General features: G+C 40.4%; 1 protein-coding gene and 1 pseudogene across 2 annotated transcripts in view; one reads left to right on the top strand and one right to left on the bottom strand.

The window, feature by feature from the left end:
* ILRUN (inflammation and lipid regulator with UBA-like and NBR1-like domains) overlaps window positions 1-16,293 on the top strand; it is a 109,255-nt gene that overhangs the window by 70,332 nt on the left and 22,630 nt on the right. The window lies entirely within an intron of this gene.
* Window positions 4,785-4,955, bottom strand: LOC112413855 (40S ribosomal protein S29 pseudogene; annotated as a pseudogene).

The following is a 16,293-nucleotide window of genomic DNA, read 5'->3' as shown; positions in this document are numbered from 1 at the left end:
TCAAGATATTAGTTCTTCCCAGCTTGATGTGCAGATTGAACACAGTCCCAATCAAAATCCCAGCAAGTTATTGTGTGGAAATCAACAAACTGATTCTAAATTATATACAGAAAGGCAAAAGACCCAGAGTAGCCAATTCAGCAATGGAGAAGAACAGAGTTGGAGAACGGACACTCTGACTTCAAGACTTCCTATAAAGTAACCAAGATATTGTGGTAATGGTGAAAGAATAAACAAATAGATAATTGGAACAGAAGAGAGAGCCCAGAAATGGGCTGACACAAATATAGTCAACTGATCTTTGACAGAGGAACAAAGACAATACACTGGAGAAAAGGTATTCTTTTCAACAAATGGTGCCAGATCAAATAGACATCTACATGTAAAAAAATGAATCTGCACACAGGTCTTACATCCTTCACAAATATTAACTCAAAATGGATTATAAATCTAAACATAAAATGCAAAACTGTAAAACTCCTAGAAGATAACATAGGCAGAAACCTAGATGATCTTGGGTACGACCATGACTTTTTGGTTGTGCCTCACAGCTCATCAAACCGGAGCCCTCAGCAGTGAAAGCATGGAGTCCTAACCATCGGACTGCCAGGGAATTTCCCATGACTTTTTTTTTTTAATTGAAGTATAGTTGATTTACAATATTGTGTTTCAGGTGTGCAGCAGAGTGAATTGATTATAGGCAATGACTTTTTAAATGCAACACCAAAGGGGCATGATCTAAAGAAAGAATTGATAAGCTGGAGTTCATTAAAATTAAAAACTTAAGTGCTCTGTGAAAGACAGTGTCAAGAGAATGAGAAGACAGGCCACAGACTGGGAGAAAACATTTGTAAAAGACACATCTGATAAAGGACTATTATCCAAAATACACAGAAAGCTCTTAAAACTCAATAATAAGAAAACAAACTACTCAAAAAACAAGCAAAAAAGAGTTGAACTGACATCTCACCGAAGAAGATATACAGGTGCAAATAAGCATATAAAAAGATGTTCAACATTATGTCATTAGAGAGTTGCAAATTAAAATAAGTTACCACTACCTACCTGTTAGAATGGCTAAAATCTGGAACACTGTCAACGCCAAATGCTGGCAAGGATGTGGAGCAACGGCAACTCGTTTATTGCTGGTGAGAATGCAAAGTGGTACAGTCACTTCGTTAGGCAGTTTGGCAGTTTCCTACAAAACTAAAATATTCTTACCATATTTATAGCAGTTACATTCATAATTGCCAAAACTTGGAAGCAATCAAAACATCCTTCAGTAGATGAATGGGTAAATAAACTTCGGTACATCTAGATAGTGGAATACTATCCAGCATGAAAAAGAAATGAGCTTTCACTTCATGAAAAGATACAGAACACCTTTAAGTGCATATTTCTATGTGAAAGAAACCAATCTGAAAAGGCTACATACTGTATGTAGCCAACTATATAACATTTTAGAAAAGGCAGAACTGTGGAAATAGTGGTTGCCAGGGGCTGGGGGAGGGAGGGATGAATAGGCAGAGCACAGAGGATTTTTAGGGCAGTGAAACTATTCTGTGATACTACAGTGGTGGAAACATGTCATTATACATTTATTAAAACCCATAGAATGTGCAACACAAGAGTGAACTCTGACATAAACTATGGACTTCGGGTGATAATGATGTGTCTGTGTAGATTCATCAGTTGTAACAAATACACCACTTTTATGTAGGATATTGATAGTAAAGGAGATTTTATGTATGTGGAGGCAGAGTATATTATCTTCTCAGTTTTGCTGTGAACCTACATCTTCTAAAAATAAAGTCTTAAAAATAATGAAGTCTATTAAAACTTATTTTCAGTAATAAAAAATAGTAAACATTAGGAAATAATAACTTTCTAGGTCAAATGGTGTCTGAAGGGGCTTTCCCAGATATGCAGTATTTTAACTAAAAAGATTCAGATTGGTGACAAGGTATCACATTTCCAGATTGCAGTAAATAAGCATAAACTCTTGTTGATCATGACTAATGCAGTTTGGCATGAGTTGAGGGTTCTGTGTGCAAAAGAGTGGGAGGTAGATTGAAGGTGATGGTACTCTGAAGCATATTTACACCCACAGGTCATCTGGAATAGAGATGAGTAGCAGAGTGTCATGGCCCAGACTAAAAGGCCCAATGCATTGTACCTCTGCTGTGAGAGGGTGGCGAGGGCGGCTCCCTTTGTAGGACTGGGAAGTCCCAATGGCTATGAGTGAGTCCCAAGACCCACTGTGTGTGGATGCTGCTACTTCAGTCTAGGGATGAGTAGTCATTCGTTCCCTCAAAGCTCTGTGCCCAGATTCAAGCCAGGAAAATTTTGGGCCTGTTAATAAGTGCCTGCAATGGAAATGAAGAGGAAGGGATACTTAGGAAGATTGGGTAGGACCAAAGAGATGAAGAAAGTGAAAAATGAAAGGAGAATGAAGAAACATTTAACAAGTTCTGCTTTGTCTCTGTCTGACTCTGACTTGTCAGTGAATGTGACGTCTGTAATGTAGTTCTCTTAGGAGAGAATGTTGAGGGGAAGGGGTATCTATTTTCTTTGTATCGCTAGTTCTCACATTGGTCCAGCTAGGATGATGATGTTGACTGGGAGCATTTTCCCTGAACCCAGAAACAAAGCCCATCCTCTTTTAGGAGGAGGGGGAAGGGAGAGTTGATGTAGTACATTATCAGAGATCTCACCAAGGTTAACTAATTACCATCAGTAATGCTGTTTTACCCTTTTTGTCCATGATTATGTCAAAGATAGCGTTTGAGTTTTTTAAAAAAGACGGGGCTATGTCTTGTTATTAGGCTTTTTAGTATTCAGAACATACATAGTACCTCTGCAGAAAGATATCAGAGTCTTAAGTTAAACCTTACTTTAAAGCACATGTACCAAGAAGAACAGACCTCTTTCTCTCTTTTTTTAATGGAACTACTTAAGGTTGAATTAAGTAAATCAGTTGCTAGTCTAAAATTTGACTTTCTGGTTCTTGAACTAAATACTTGGAAGTACTTCTTCTGTTCAAATATTCTATTTTAAATTACCCTTTGGTAAAAATACTACAGATATGAAGAAGCACCAAGTGTGTCACAATCAGATTGGTTGAGAAATGCAGTAGAAGTAGTGAAGGAATGAGAATTCCAGCCATTTTTCTCCCTATTTGCATGTAAAATGAACAATAAATGTTAAGCCCTTTTATCCAATGTTACATTTAAGTGCTTTTCAAAGTAAATGCAAAACGATTGTTAAAATGCCAGTTTTAATCTGTATATTTTTTTCCAGTTACATATGTTTGGCTCTTAATGTGCTATAGTTTTGATTCCCTGTGTTACCCTTAAAACATAATTATACTTTGAGATTTAAATTAGCAATTTAAGTTGCTTAAATGTACTTTCATGCTATATCTTCTGCAATTGTGCTATCATCCACTCAGTTATACTTTATTAGTAGGCTATAAAATTTCAAATTATTAAGATGTTAGTATTTCCATCTTTTCTGCCAGGAATAGTTGTCTCCATAAGTACCCTTTCTTTCCTGGTTGGTGGAACATTCAAAACTGACCAGGGGTAGGGGGAAAAAAAGTGCTGCCTGATGTTATAGATAAGTACTAGTCCAGGAGTTAATAGATCTGACCTCTGGTTTTGAGTCTGCCACATAATAGTGAGTGACCTTGAGCAACTAATTTAAAGTTACTGGGCCTCAGGGTTTTGTTTGAATTGTGGTGAAATACACATAACAATTTACCATCTTAACCATTTTTAAGTATACAGTTCAGTGGCATTAAGCTCGTTCACATTGTTATACAGCCATCATCACCATCTATCTCCAGAACTCTTGCAAAACTGAAACTCTGTACCTATTAAATAATAACTCCTCTTCTCCCTCTCCCTCCAGCCCCTGACAGCCACCATTCTACTTCCTGTCTCTGAATTTGACTATCTGGGTACCTCATATAAGTGGTATCACACAGTTTTTGTCCTTTTGTGACTGGCTTTTATATCAGTTCATGTTAAAGGTTCATCCAAGTTGTAACATGGCTGAGAATTTTCCAACTTTACAAGGCTGAATAATCCATTGTATGTATATCCCACAGTTTTAAAATCATTTATCTATCAATGTACACTTCGATTGCTTCTACCTTTTGGTATTATGAATAATGCTGTTATGAAAATGGGTATACAAATATCTCTTTGAAACTCTGCTTTTAGTGCTTTTGGGTATATACCTAGAAATGGGATTGCTGGACCATATGGCAATTCTATTTTTAATTTTTTAAGGAAATGCCATACTGGTTTCCATAGTGGCTGTACCATTTTACCCTCCCACCAATGTGCAAGGGTTCCAGTTTCTCCACATCTTGCACAGACTTGTTATTTCCTGTTTTTTTGACAGTAGCCATCCTAATGAGTGTGAGGTAGTATCTCATTATGGTTTTGATTTGTAGTTCCCTAATGATGAATGATATCGAGCATCTTTACCTGTGCTTTTAGGTCCTTCAGTTTGTTCACGTCCTTTGCCCATTTTTCCCTCCAGCTTGAATACTTTTATATAACTGAGGGAAAATAAGCCACATATTTTGAAGATGAATCCGTTGAGAAGATAACAGTAAATTTTTAAAAGGAGATTTCTGTAGTCAGTTGACTATTCCATTCACATTAAAACTCTCAAAATTGAAAAGGGTTTTTGTTTTTGTTTTAATGTACAAAGAGCTAGCATTGTTTCTGTGGTAAGGTAGATGTCCTGGATGACCCATTCAAGAAGTTGGCTTAGTCCAACTTAATGAAGCCCATCTCCTTCGTGTACTGTTGGAAACACTGGTGGTACACATTGAGGCTGTACTTTTGGATCGTACTGTGCAGTTTTGAGCAGATGCAGCAAGAGCAAGAACCCTGGCCTGATTTTCTTGGATGGTTCCATTAGAGCTGCTGGTGACCCATCTTGCTTTCTCATATGCAGCGAGGCAAAAGGCCCTTCGCCCATTTTCAAATCAGGTTATTAGTTTTATTTTGTAGGAGTTCTTTATATATTTTGGATATTTGCCCATTATCAGATATTGATTTGTAAATATTTTCTCCATTCGGTGTTTACCTTTGCACTCTGTTGATTGTGTCCTTTGATGCACAAAAGTTTTAATTTTGATGTAGTCCAGTTTCTTTTTTCTTTGGTTGCCTGTGCTTTTGGAGTCAAATCCAAGAAATCACTTCCAAATCCAGTGTCATGAAGCTTTCCTTCTGTTTTCTTCTCAGAGGTTTAGTTCGTACGTTTAGATCTTTGATCCATTTTGAGTTAATTTTTGTATATGGTGTAAGGTAGGGATCCAAATTCATTCTTTTGCATGTGGATATCCAGTTTTCTCAACACCCTTTGTTGAAAAGACTTCCCTTCCCCATTGAATGCTCTTAGTATTCTTGTCAAAAATCATTTGACCATAAATGTGAGGGTTTATTTTTGAGCTCTCCATTCTATTCCGTGGTCTATATGTCTGTCTTTCTGCCAGTACCACACTATTTTGATACTGTAGTTTTGTAGTAAGTTTTGAAATCAAGAAGTGTGAGACCTCTAACTTTGTACTTCTTTTTCAAAATTATTTGGCTCTTAGTGATGCTGAGATCAATCAAAGTGTTCAAGTGGTGACAGTCTGATCCCTCCAAAGTTCCTCCCCATCAACCAACCTTTTGTCTAATGGTTTTGTTCATTGATTATTGCCTGAATCATTCCAATTAGGGATTACAAAGTGGCAATTTTTTCCCACATATATTAGCTAGAGCAGTTTTGGGCGGAGGAAACATTTATTTATCAACAATGACTTATTTTCCTGAAATTCAGTTTTACAGATAAGGCTAGATTAAATGCTTAATTCTTTACCTTTAATTGCCAGTTCTTTAGAGTAAGGGTTTGGTGCTTTATTTACTTTCAGTGAAACTAGTGAATGAAGAGGAGGATCAAATATTATATTCCCTTTTTACAGGTATCATAAACTCTTAGATTTTATATAGGAAACCTGTTTTACTGTCATTGGTAGAGTCCTCCAGCGACAGTTAGACATAGGCAATCATCAGACATTACTCTTAGCATTGAATCTAACTTCCAACAGTGCAACACAGTAAACATTTTTTAATGTCACACTGCTAAGTATTTCTGCATAAATAATTTTCTTTTTTTAAAAATAATTTTCTATTGAGCACCTATTCTGTGTCAGTCACCATCCTAGGAAAATTATTATTATTATTATTTTTTTTTTTTTGCAGTATGCTGGCCTCTCACTATTGTGGCCTCTCCCGTTGCGGAGCACAGGCTCCGGACGCGCAGGCTCAGCGGCCATGGCTCACAGGCCCAGCCGCTCCGCGGTGTGTGAGATCCTCCCGGACCGGGGCACAAACTCCTGTCCCCTGCATTGGCAGGCGGACTCTCAACCACTGCGCCACCAGGGAAGCCTGGAAATTTATTTTTAATCTCCAGTTCTTAACTCTTGTCCCCCTTTGACCTAGCGTGTTGGTTTTTTTGTTTTTTGTTTTCTTGAGTATGTAGAACATTTCTATGATCCTAAGTCTCAATTTAGGAATGGTGTATTTAGAAAGGTCTCCCTCCCGTTCTGTCCCCTTCAGATAGTGCCTTCCTCCTCCTATGAGTGCTCATTTTTATTTATTCATTTATAGATTATCCATTCAGTGTTGCATTTTGTTTTGTTTTGCAGACACCAGCAAATGTATATAAATGTGTCCTTTTTCTTACAAAGAAGTGTCATAACTATAGATATTGATCTGCATCTTACTTTTTTTCACTTCATAATTATATTCTAGAGATCACTGTAGAAATATTCATTCGTTTTTATGGCTGTGGCGTATCCCCTCAGGTAGATATGTCTTCATTTTTCTAGCTTAGTCCCCACTGATGGACATTTGAGTTATTTTAAACTTCTTCCAATATAAAATTAAAAAATCCTTTGGAGAGGAGCTTCCCTGGTGGCGCAGTGGTTGAGAGTCCGCCTGCCGTTGCAGGGGACGCGGGTTCATGCCCCTGTCCGGGAAGATCCCACATGCTGCGGGGCGGCTGGGCCCATGAGCCATGGCCGCTGAGCCTGCACGCCCGGAGCCTGTGCTCCGCAACAGGAGAGGCCACAACAGTGAGAGGCCCGCATACTGCAAAAAAAAAAAAAAAAAAAAATTCCTTTGGAGATGTAATGTTGGCACACATTATTGTTTTACATGCCTTGAAACAATAACTATAGATTGGATTGATTAAAAAAATTTTCTTGCTTTTACATATAATGTAATATTATTAATTTTCCTCCTCCAGCTTCTTCCCCATTTCTCTGCTCTCTTTCAGAAGTCCTTCAAACATTTAGTATCAGTAATGGCTATCTCCACCTCCTGTTTCCTAGTCTCACGAATTTTTTCCATTCAGGCTTCTGTCCCTACCATTCCACTAAAACTGCTGCTCTTTTCAAAATCACCAGTGACCTGCATGATACTACATCCAGTGCCTTGTTCTCAGTTTTCAACTAACTTGATTTATTAGCTGGATTGGACCCGCTTAATAACTCTGTTTTCCTTGAAACACTTTTGTCATTAGACTTCTAGAATACTATATACTCCTGGTTTTTCTTTATTCTTGGGGCTGCTCCTTCTCTTTCTTTTTTTGACCTCCTTATCATTGAATTCACTCCTTTTCCTTATATTATCAGCTGGTGGGGAGGGCAGTTGTACAGGAAGGGAAGACTGGTAGGAAGGGGTGGAGTCTCTGCTTCTAGGAGTTGAGGCTGGGAGGGGGAAGGGAGGAAGGCGTCTGGGTTCAGAGATCACCTGAAACAAGCCTGTAGTCTGACAAAACCAGATAGACATACGTGGTGAGGGAAGACACTCCAGGTGACCTGTGGGATGCTGTGCAGTAAGAGGGAGGAGGGAAGCAGCTTCTGTAAGGTTGGGTTCCTGCTGAAGGATTCTGAGGAGGCTCTAGGGAAGTGGGATCAATTTTGGATTGGCTGCTGTTTCTGAGGCAGGACTAGAAGTGAGGATTAGTTAGGGCTTGGGTGCTATCGTGGGTGGCAGTTGGGTATCCTTAGTAATAGATGGCTGTAACAAAGCTGGTCTGGGGGCGTCGTTGGTAAGAAAGCAGTAGCCACTCAGAGAGGGTCATTATAGCATTTTACAGCTGCTGTATGACCTTGGGGGAAATAGTGTTTCCTATATTCTTTGTACCTGCCTTTATCTCTGTCTGTCCTCCCAGCCCGATTAATGGCAATTTGGGTTTTTTTCCCCATTCTGAGCTGATTTCATCTTTTGTCTCAGACATGTTTTCACTCTTTGTTTCATGGCACTGATCTTACTGGGTTTGGGAAGTAGGGATCCTTATTTCCTCAGACCTGAAGTAAATAACTAAGTGATTCAATGATCGCGATTACCTGCCCTCCCACCCCCGCCACACATACAAGTTAAGGCAAAAGCTCATGTTTTGTTTTTTTTTGTAATTTTTATTTTTGTCTGCATTGGGTCTTCATTGCGGTGCGGGTGCTTCTCTTGTTGCAGAGCGCGGGCTCTCACTGCGCGGGCTCAGTAGTTGTGACTCGCGGGCTCTAGAGCACAGGCTCAGTAGTTGTGGTGCAAGGGCTTAGTTGCTCCGCGGCGTGTGGGATCTTCCTGGACCAGGGATTGAACCCATGACCCCTGCATTGGCAGGCAGATTCTTAACCACTGTGCCACCAGGGAAGTCCCTCATGATTATTAAATAGGGCATGATTTGAAAAAATTGTGAAGAGGAATAGTCTCTTTTTTGTTGCCATTTCTGCTTTTCTTTCTGAGCCCCTCTTCCTATTCTGGGCACTGGGGACTCCTTACTGTCTTGTCTTATCCAGGCTTCCAGTGCTCTTTCCTGGGCTTCTCTTTATCTTCTCCCCTTTGTGAACTTGTGCCCGTTGGTTGATCTGATAATGGAGTTAATGTAGCTTACTATGTTCCTTTAGGGGGCATTTGCATTTTAAAATGAAATTCCTGAGAATAATATGAAACTAAGGAATAAGTCTTTAATGCACACTGTGGCAAGATGGGGTGGGGAGTGAGAATGGGTAGGGAAGCAGAGCTGAGTAGAGACAGCCCTTCAACAGTCACTCTGCAGTAGAAGGGGCCTGGGCCCCAGAAAACAGGAGTTGTCCTCTGAGGAGCTAATGAACTGGAGTCTGGCTGTCCCATCTTCCCCCGTAGATGCTGAGGTAGGTGTTGTGTTCATAGAGAGTGAAAGTATCTGAGTGCCTGGGCAGGTGTCATGAGAGCCAGGCATGTGTTGAGTAAACAGTGTAGAAAAACAGACTGGAAGTTGAGACTGGAAAGAGGCAGACACAAAAAAGATACTCATAATGTTGACCTTTGCGCTACTTACTGTCAGGGCATGTTTCAGGCCACTAGTTTACCAGTGCTCAGACTCTCTCCTTTCAAGCCTCTCTCACCAAAGCCAAGCAGCACATATCCAGCCTTCCTACTCTAGAAATGAAATGTGAGCCCGTAGCTTGTAGCCCAGCAGCTGACTAGAGCCTGTTTACCTCTACAGACCCAAGTTGTTTCTTAATTCTCAGGGGAAATGTGGGGTTCCTGTTGTGCTATGAAGATGAGTTGAGCTTTAGGAAGGATTTGAATTTGCAACCTCCAAATCTAGAAGTGGCCTCCCCGGTTATCTTGTAGGTACATGCAGGCTAAAGCTAGCCTGTGTCTCCTGGTGCTCTTACAGCTCTTAGGGACGAGCCCAAGGTAGTTGCTCTAGAGATCAGAAAGAAGCCTGTAAGATTTCAGTCCTAACCACAGTTGGAATTACTTTGAGGTGTCCTTGTAAACTGGATTTTTGAAGGTGGTGCTTTACCGACTCCCCTACCTTTCCCCTTCGGAAACCCAGACCAAGTGGAACCTATTAATGTGGCAGTTTATTGCTTGCTTTTTGTGGCTTCCATTTGCATATTCTGTGCGCCAGAGGCAGGCTCTGGAACTAGTCAGGCAGCTTCAGCCGAACATCCATGTCAAGATGGTTCATTTGTGCAGTCATTGCTGTTCCCCCTGTTTGAAGACTGTTAATGTCCTTATGGCACTGCTGAGAAGGGGTTGCACTGGAAGGGCAAGATCTCCCTGCAGATGGGAATGACTTGTGTGTCCAGTTGATGATGTGGTCTTTTTGAGGCCTCTGAAGAATTGAGTGCGTGACAGCCCCTCCTGCCTGCCCTGCTACAACCTTGTTCTACCCCCTGCTAGATCAAAGCACTCTCCTTTATAGTCACTTCACTACAGAGAGAATTGTTTGTGTTGGCTGTGTTACAACTTTAACTCTTAGTGTTTGAAAGTACACTTTTTTAATGCTATACTAATTTCTTTTAGTAAACTTTACTTTGGAACAATTTTAGATTTACAGTAAAGTTTCAGAGGTGATACAGAGTTCCCATATACCCAGTTTCCCCCATTGTTAGCATCTTACATAATCATGGCACACTTGCTAGAATGAAGACATCAGCATTTGTACATTACTATGAACTCAACTGCAAACTTTATTTAGATTTCATCAGTTTTTCCACTCAGGAATCTTCTGTTCCAGAAACCAGTCTAGGGTCCCATATTGTACTTAGTTGTCATGTCTCCCAGTCTCCTCTGGTCTGTGACAATTTCTCAGTCTTTTCTGTGTTTTTCACGAACCCTGATAGTTTTGAGGAATACTGGCAAGTATCCTTTATATAAAGTATCCTTTATAACAGCGGACCTCAACCTTTTGGGCACCAGAGACCAGTTTTGTGGAAGACAATTTTTCCGCGGATGGGGGTGGCTGTGGTTTGGGGATGACTCAAGCACATTACATTTACTGTGCAGTTTATTTCTGTTATTAATACATTGTAATATGTAATGATATAATTATACACCTCACCATAATGCAGAATCAGTGGGAGCCCTGAGCTCGTTTTCACTTGCCACTCACTGATGGAGTTTTGATATGAGTCTGCAAGCAGTTGATTTATTATGGTCTCTGTGCAGTCAGACCCCTCTGCTAATGATAGTCTGTATCTGCAGCCGCTCCCCAGCACTAGCATCACCGCCTCAGCTCCACCTCAGATCATCAGGCATTAGATTCTCATAAGGAGCGCACAACCTCGATCCCTCGCATGCGCAGTTCACAGTAGGGTTCGCGCCCCTCCGAGAATCTAATGCCACCGCTGACCTGACAGGAGACGGAGCTCAGGCGGTAATGCGAGCGATGGGGAGCGGCTGTAAACACAGATGAAGCTTTGGTTGCTCACCTGCCATTCACCTCCTGCTGTGCAGCCCAGTTCCTAATAGGCCATGGACAAGTACCAGTCTGTGGCCTGGGGGTTGGGGACCCCTGCTTTATAATGTCCCCCAGTCTGAGCTTATCTGATGTTTTCCACATGGTTAGACTGATGTTATGGGTTTGGGGAAGAATGCTGTGAAGGTGAAGTGGCCTGTGGGGGTGGAGGGTACTTGATATTTGCATAACATCACTGGTGATATTAACCTTGGTCACTAGGTTGAGTAGTTTGCCAGTTTCTCCACTGTAAAGTTACACCTTTTCTCTTTCCCTACTCTATCACTAAGATAGAGTGGGTTGGAGGGTGTGTAGAATTTTGTTATTTTTAAAAATATTTATGCCCTGCCGGGTCTTGCAACATGCGAGCTTTTTTTCGTTGCAGCATGCAAACTCTTAGTCTCGGCATGCATGTGGGATCTAGTTGCCCGACCAGGGATTGAACCCGGGCCCCCTGCATTGGGAGCGCAGAGTGTTACCCACTGAACCACCAGGGAAGTCCCTGGGGGGTGTATAGAATTAAGCTCCACCTCTTGGGAGGGAGAGTATCTTTATATATTATTTGGAATTCTTTGTAAGGAAGTTTGTCACTTCTCCTTCATTTATTTATATAACTATGGACTCATAGTTAATAAATATACTCATGTATATTTATTTTATAGTTGGAGTTACAGTCCAGTGCTACATTATTTATTTTGTTGCCCAGATTGTTCCAGCTCCAGAGGGAGCTCTTTAAGGTGGCTCCTGTATCCCTGTAACCTGCCCCTATCCTTTTGTGTTTTGACCACTTCCTTACTTTCTGGTACAACAAGATGTTCCAGGCTTTTCTTATATTTTCCATGCCCCAGCCCTAGAATCAGCCATTTCTCCAAGAAGCCCTTGTTCTTTTTATTGGAGAGTAGTATTTAGAAACTTCTGAGCACTAGGTATGTTCATTGCTAGCGGGGTATCATTACTTCTAGGCCATCTTACCAGATAGGGCTAGATAGTATATGTATACATACTAACCTTTGTATACAGACATATCTATAATTGTTTCTATGTTTCGTTTATATTGATGTCTCTGGCTTTAATCCAGTACCACAGGGTTTATTTTAGAATTCCGTCTTTGCTTGCTTTCCTGTAATATCCTTCTTTGATAATGAAAAACCTTGCTCCCACCATCCATTTACTTATTTGTTCAGCCCAGTATACCTGTACCCTTACTGTACATATATTGTAACCTGTATTCCCACAAGAAACAAATTTACCAGTTCTAATATTGTACTGTTTTTAACAATTCTATTTTAGTGGACAAATCATAGGTACTTGTTTACATTTATTATGATGTGATTTGACCCATGATGCTAGCTTTTAGATATATGCAAATGTTTTTAATATTCTTACCATAATCTGAGATGTCTTTGTGTGTCAGCATGATTGATTAAGATTATGGACTTGGGCTCAAAGTAAAATATTTTCCTTTTATTCTACACTTCTCATAGTCTAAACTTAAGAAATAAAAGGTTATGTTCTCTCTTCAGTAATTTATTACACATTTCTACAAAAGGAAATGTATACTTATGATTAATAAGGTTTGTACTTATTATTAAAGGTTTTATCATATGTAAAAAGGACAAGTTGAATAAAATAATATTTACAGTACCTTCTAGCTCCAAAGTTCTGTCTCAGGTGCTTTTTAAAAATTACTTTGGGGCTTCCCTGGTGGCGCAGTGGTTGAGAGTCCGCCTGCCGATGCAGGGGACACGGGTTCGTGCCCCGGTCTGGGAGGATCCCACATGCCGCGGAGCGGCTGGGCCCGTGAGCCATGGCCGCTGAGCCTGCGCGTCCGGAGCCTGTGCTCCGCAACGGGAGAGGCCACAACGGGGATAGGCCTGCGTACCGCACAAAAAAAAAAAAAAAAAAAAAATTACTTTAAGGCAAGACATTCTAAAATTGGTTTCTCCGTTGGCTTACTAAGCCCTGACTGTGTAGGCTTGGCACTTGGTTTTACTTTCTTGGCTACTTTTCTAGGACACCATTCTTGTTTCATATGTCTGTCAGTAAAGATACTAAAATGGGACTGACTTAACTATAGGTTTCGTTCCCTGGGCACTTGGCTTCCCAAATTCCTGTTGGGAAGAAACAAGTATGGGTTTAAAAAGCTATACTAAGAGCTGGAAGTTCTTGGTCATCATCATGGCCAACTTCTAACTTGAAGTCTGATCTTAGGCCCATCACTTCAACCTCCAGACCTCAGATCCTTCATCTAGAAAGTGAAGCAGTTCCATTAGATGCCCCCTAAGATTCCTTACAGCTGTGATTTTATCATCAGCAATAGTGAAATAAATATCTGGCTGGCAGTTTTAATCTTAGTAATTAAGGTGTTCTGACAAGAATTGGAAATGGTCAACCTCTGAAATAAGCTTATTGGGCTCATCTTCATCCTTTTTATTGTTTGATTAAAAGAAACCCTCACACACTATGTGTGGGATGAACACGTTCCGAAATGTGAGGTCTATAGGTAGTACCTGGAGAGCTCAGAGAGTACCATGTAGAAGGCATGGTGTACTGTTCATAATGACCCATCACAATAGTAACTTTGGAGGATCAGAACTGGAATTTAATTATTGGTGTTTATAAATCAGTGACTTCTTAAGTGACATTCCTTTTACAGCTACTATGTAGAATCTGTGAACAGTACAGAAAAATAGCCAAGGTGAAGAGAGTGTGGTGGCTTTAAGTATGATAAGGCCCAGTGAGTTGTGTTAAAGAAGCTTTAGTTCTCAAAGCCAGGGGGGAAAATGTCATTAGTCTCGTACTGCTAACAGCCTTCAGAACAGTCTGTCCTTTCTCATAAGCATTTAGTTTCCTGAGCTAAGAGAACAAAGACTATTACCTGTAGCTGAGTATGCTAAACATACCATGTACTTACAAAAGGATTTTGGAAAACAGATGGGTGGAAGACAAAAGTAGGAATTAATGTACTGTAAGACAAGGCGTATCCGCCTGGAAGAAATGAATAGTAGAGTGAAGGAATGTTGCCTTTGGTTAGAAAGTCTAGAATAAGAGAGCACAGAATGAGTCTCCCTCAGGCTGCCTGCCATTGAATTGTTTTTTAAGGCCCATATCATATTGGTTTATGAGATTGAGCAAGTCTTCAATAAAAGTCATCTGACCCACCATTACTGGCACTGTTACAGATTTCTAAGTGAAAAGGTACTCTGCCTGTCTTTGTTTACAGTGTTAAATCAGCAGGTTGGACTTTCTTTTTTTTCTAATAAATTTTTTTATTTTTATTTTTATTTATTTTTGGCTGCGTTGGGTCTTTGTTGCTGTGCGCGGGCTTTCTCTCGTTGTGGCAAGCGGGGACTCCTCTTTGTTGCGGCGCGCGGGCTTCTCACTGCGGTGGCTTCTCTTGTTGTGGAGCGTGGGCTCTAGATGCGCAGGCTTCAGTAGTTGTGGCTTACAGGCTCTAGAGCGCAGGCTCAGTAGTTGTGGCGCACAGGGTTAGTTGCTCCATGGCGTGTAGTATCTTCCTGGACCAGGGCTTGAACCTATGTCCCCTGCCTTGGCAGGCGGATTCTTAACCACTGTGCCACCAGGGAAGCCCAGGTTGAACTTTTATGATACTAGTTTACGTAAAGATTCACATTTGCTTTAATGGTAAGTGTGTCTGGGATGTATGCCTATTCCTGTGATCCATACTAGTGTTGCTAGTGGCTTTCTTCCTCTTCACAGGAGGTAAAAAGAGTTGCTCATTATAGAAGTGAACAGTAGATGTCACTGCATCTCTACTTACTAAGGTTTTGGCTCATAGCTGTTTGGATACAACCAAGTTCTTAATACAGCTTCCAAATCACTAACCTTAAATCGAGTATTTATGGCTCTCTGACACTTAAGATCCCCTTCCTCAGCTGTAGAACCCAGATTGAAAATTGAGAACAAACACAGCCCAAGAGTTTTCCTTAGTTTCCTTCAATTTCCTTTTTAGTGTATTTGTTCTAGGCTTATATATTATACAGTAGTCCACCACTTATCTGTGGGGCATATGCTCCGAGACCCCTAGTACGGATGTTGAAACCACAGACAGTACTGAGCTCCATATATACTGTGTTTTTTCCTGTACATACCTACCTATGATAAAGCCTAATTTACCGATTAGGCACAGTAAGAGATTAACAACAATAAAAATTCAGTTGAACAGTTATAACAACATACTGTAATCAAAGTTATGTGAATGTGGTCTCTCTCAAAATATCTTATTGTCCAAATTTAATGCCTTTTCCATCTTAACTAAGCACTTATCATTCACTGTGGCTCTCACTTTTGCAGTGCCCGATTGTGATTGTCAGTCTGATAACTTAGATGGCTACTAAGTGACTAACGAGCAGATAGCGTATATAGCGTGGATATGATGGACAAAGGGATGATTCATATCCAGATAGGATGGAGCAGGACAGTGAGAGATTTCATCACACTACTCAGAACAGTGCGCAATGTAAAACTTATGAATTGTTTACTTCTGGCACTTTCCATTTAATATTTTTGGACCACCATTGACGTGGGTAATTGAAACCATGAAAAGTGAATCATGGGTAAAGGAGACTACTGTATTTCCAGGTAGCTAACTGATGAAGTTTTATCTGCCTCTTCCTGTCAACCTTATACCACTTGTTTAGGAGCCTGAACAATTTTTCATATTTGTTTTCAACAAGGTTCACACTTAAAAGCTTCTTGGCCTTTCTATAGCTTGCTTTTTGAAAACCTTCCATCAGGAAAGTAGATGCCACTGTTCTCTGAATTGAGGTGCTGAACATCAAATTGAAGTGCCGCTTACTTTATTCATTTCTTTTTGAACCCATGGCTTTGACAGTTGAGGAAATAACTGAATTATGACCAAAAGTCTGACGGTGCATCTTTTAAAACAAATCTCTTATGGTTTCAATGTAGATGGTAGGGTTTCCCTATCTGACAGAAAGGCAAAGTTGGTATTAAATTGGATTATTT

The sequence above is a fragment of the Neophocaena asiaeorientalis genome, unplaced genomic scaffold (assembly GCF_003031525.2).
Source record: "Neophocaena asiaeorientalis asiaeorientalis breed wild unplaced genomic scaffold, Neophocaena_asiaeorientalis_V1.1 scaffold46, whole genome shotgun sequence".
Taxonomy (NCBI): Eukaryota; Metazoa; Chordata; class Mammalia; order Artiodactyla; family Phocoenidae; genus Neophocaena; species Neophocaena asiaeorientalis.
Note: the sequence above shows the minus strand (reverse complement) of the source record. Positions and strands in the feature narration are given on the sequence as shown.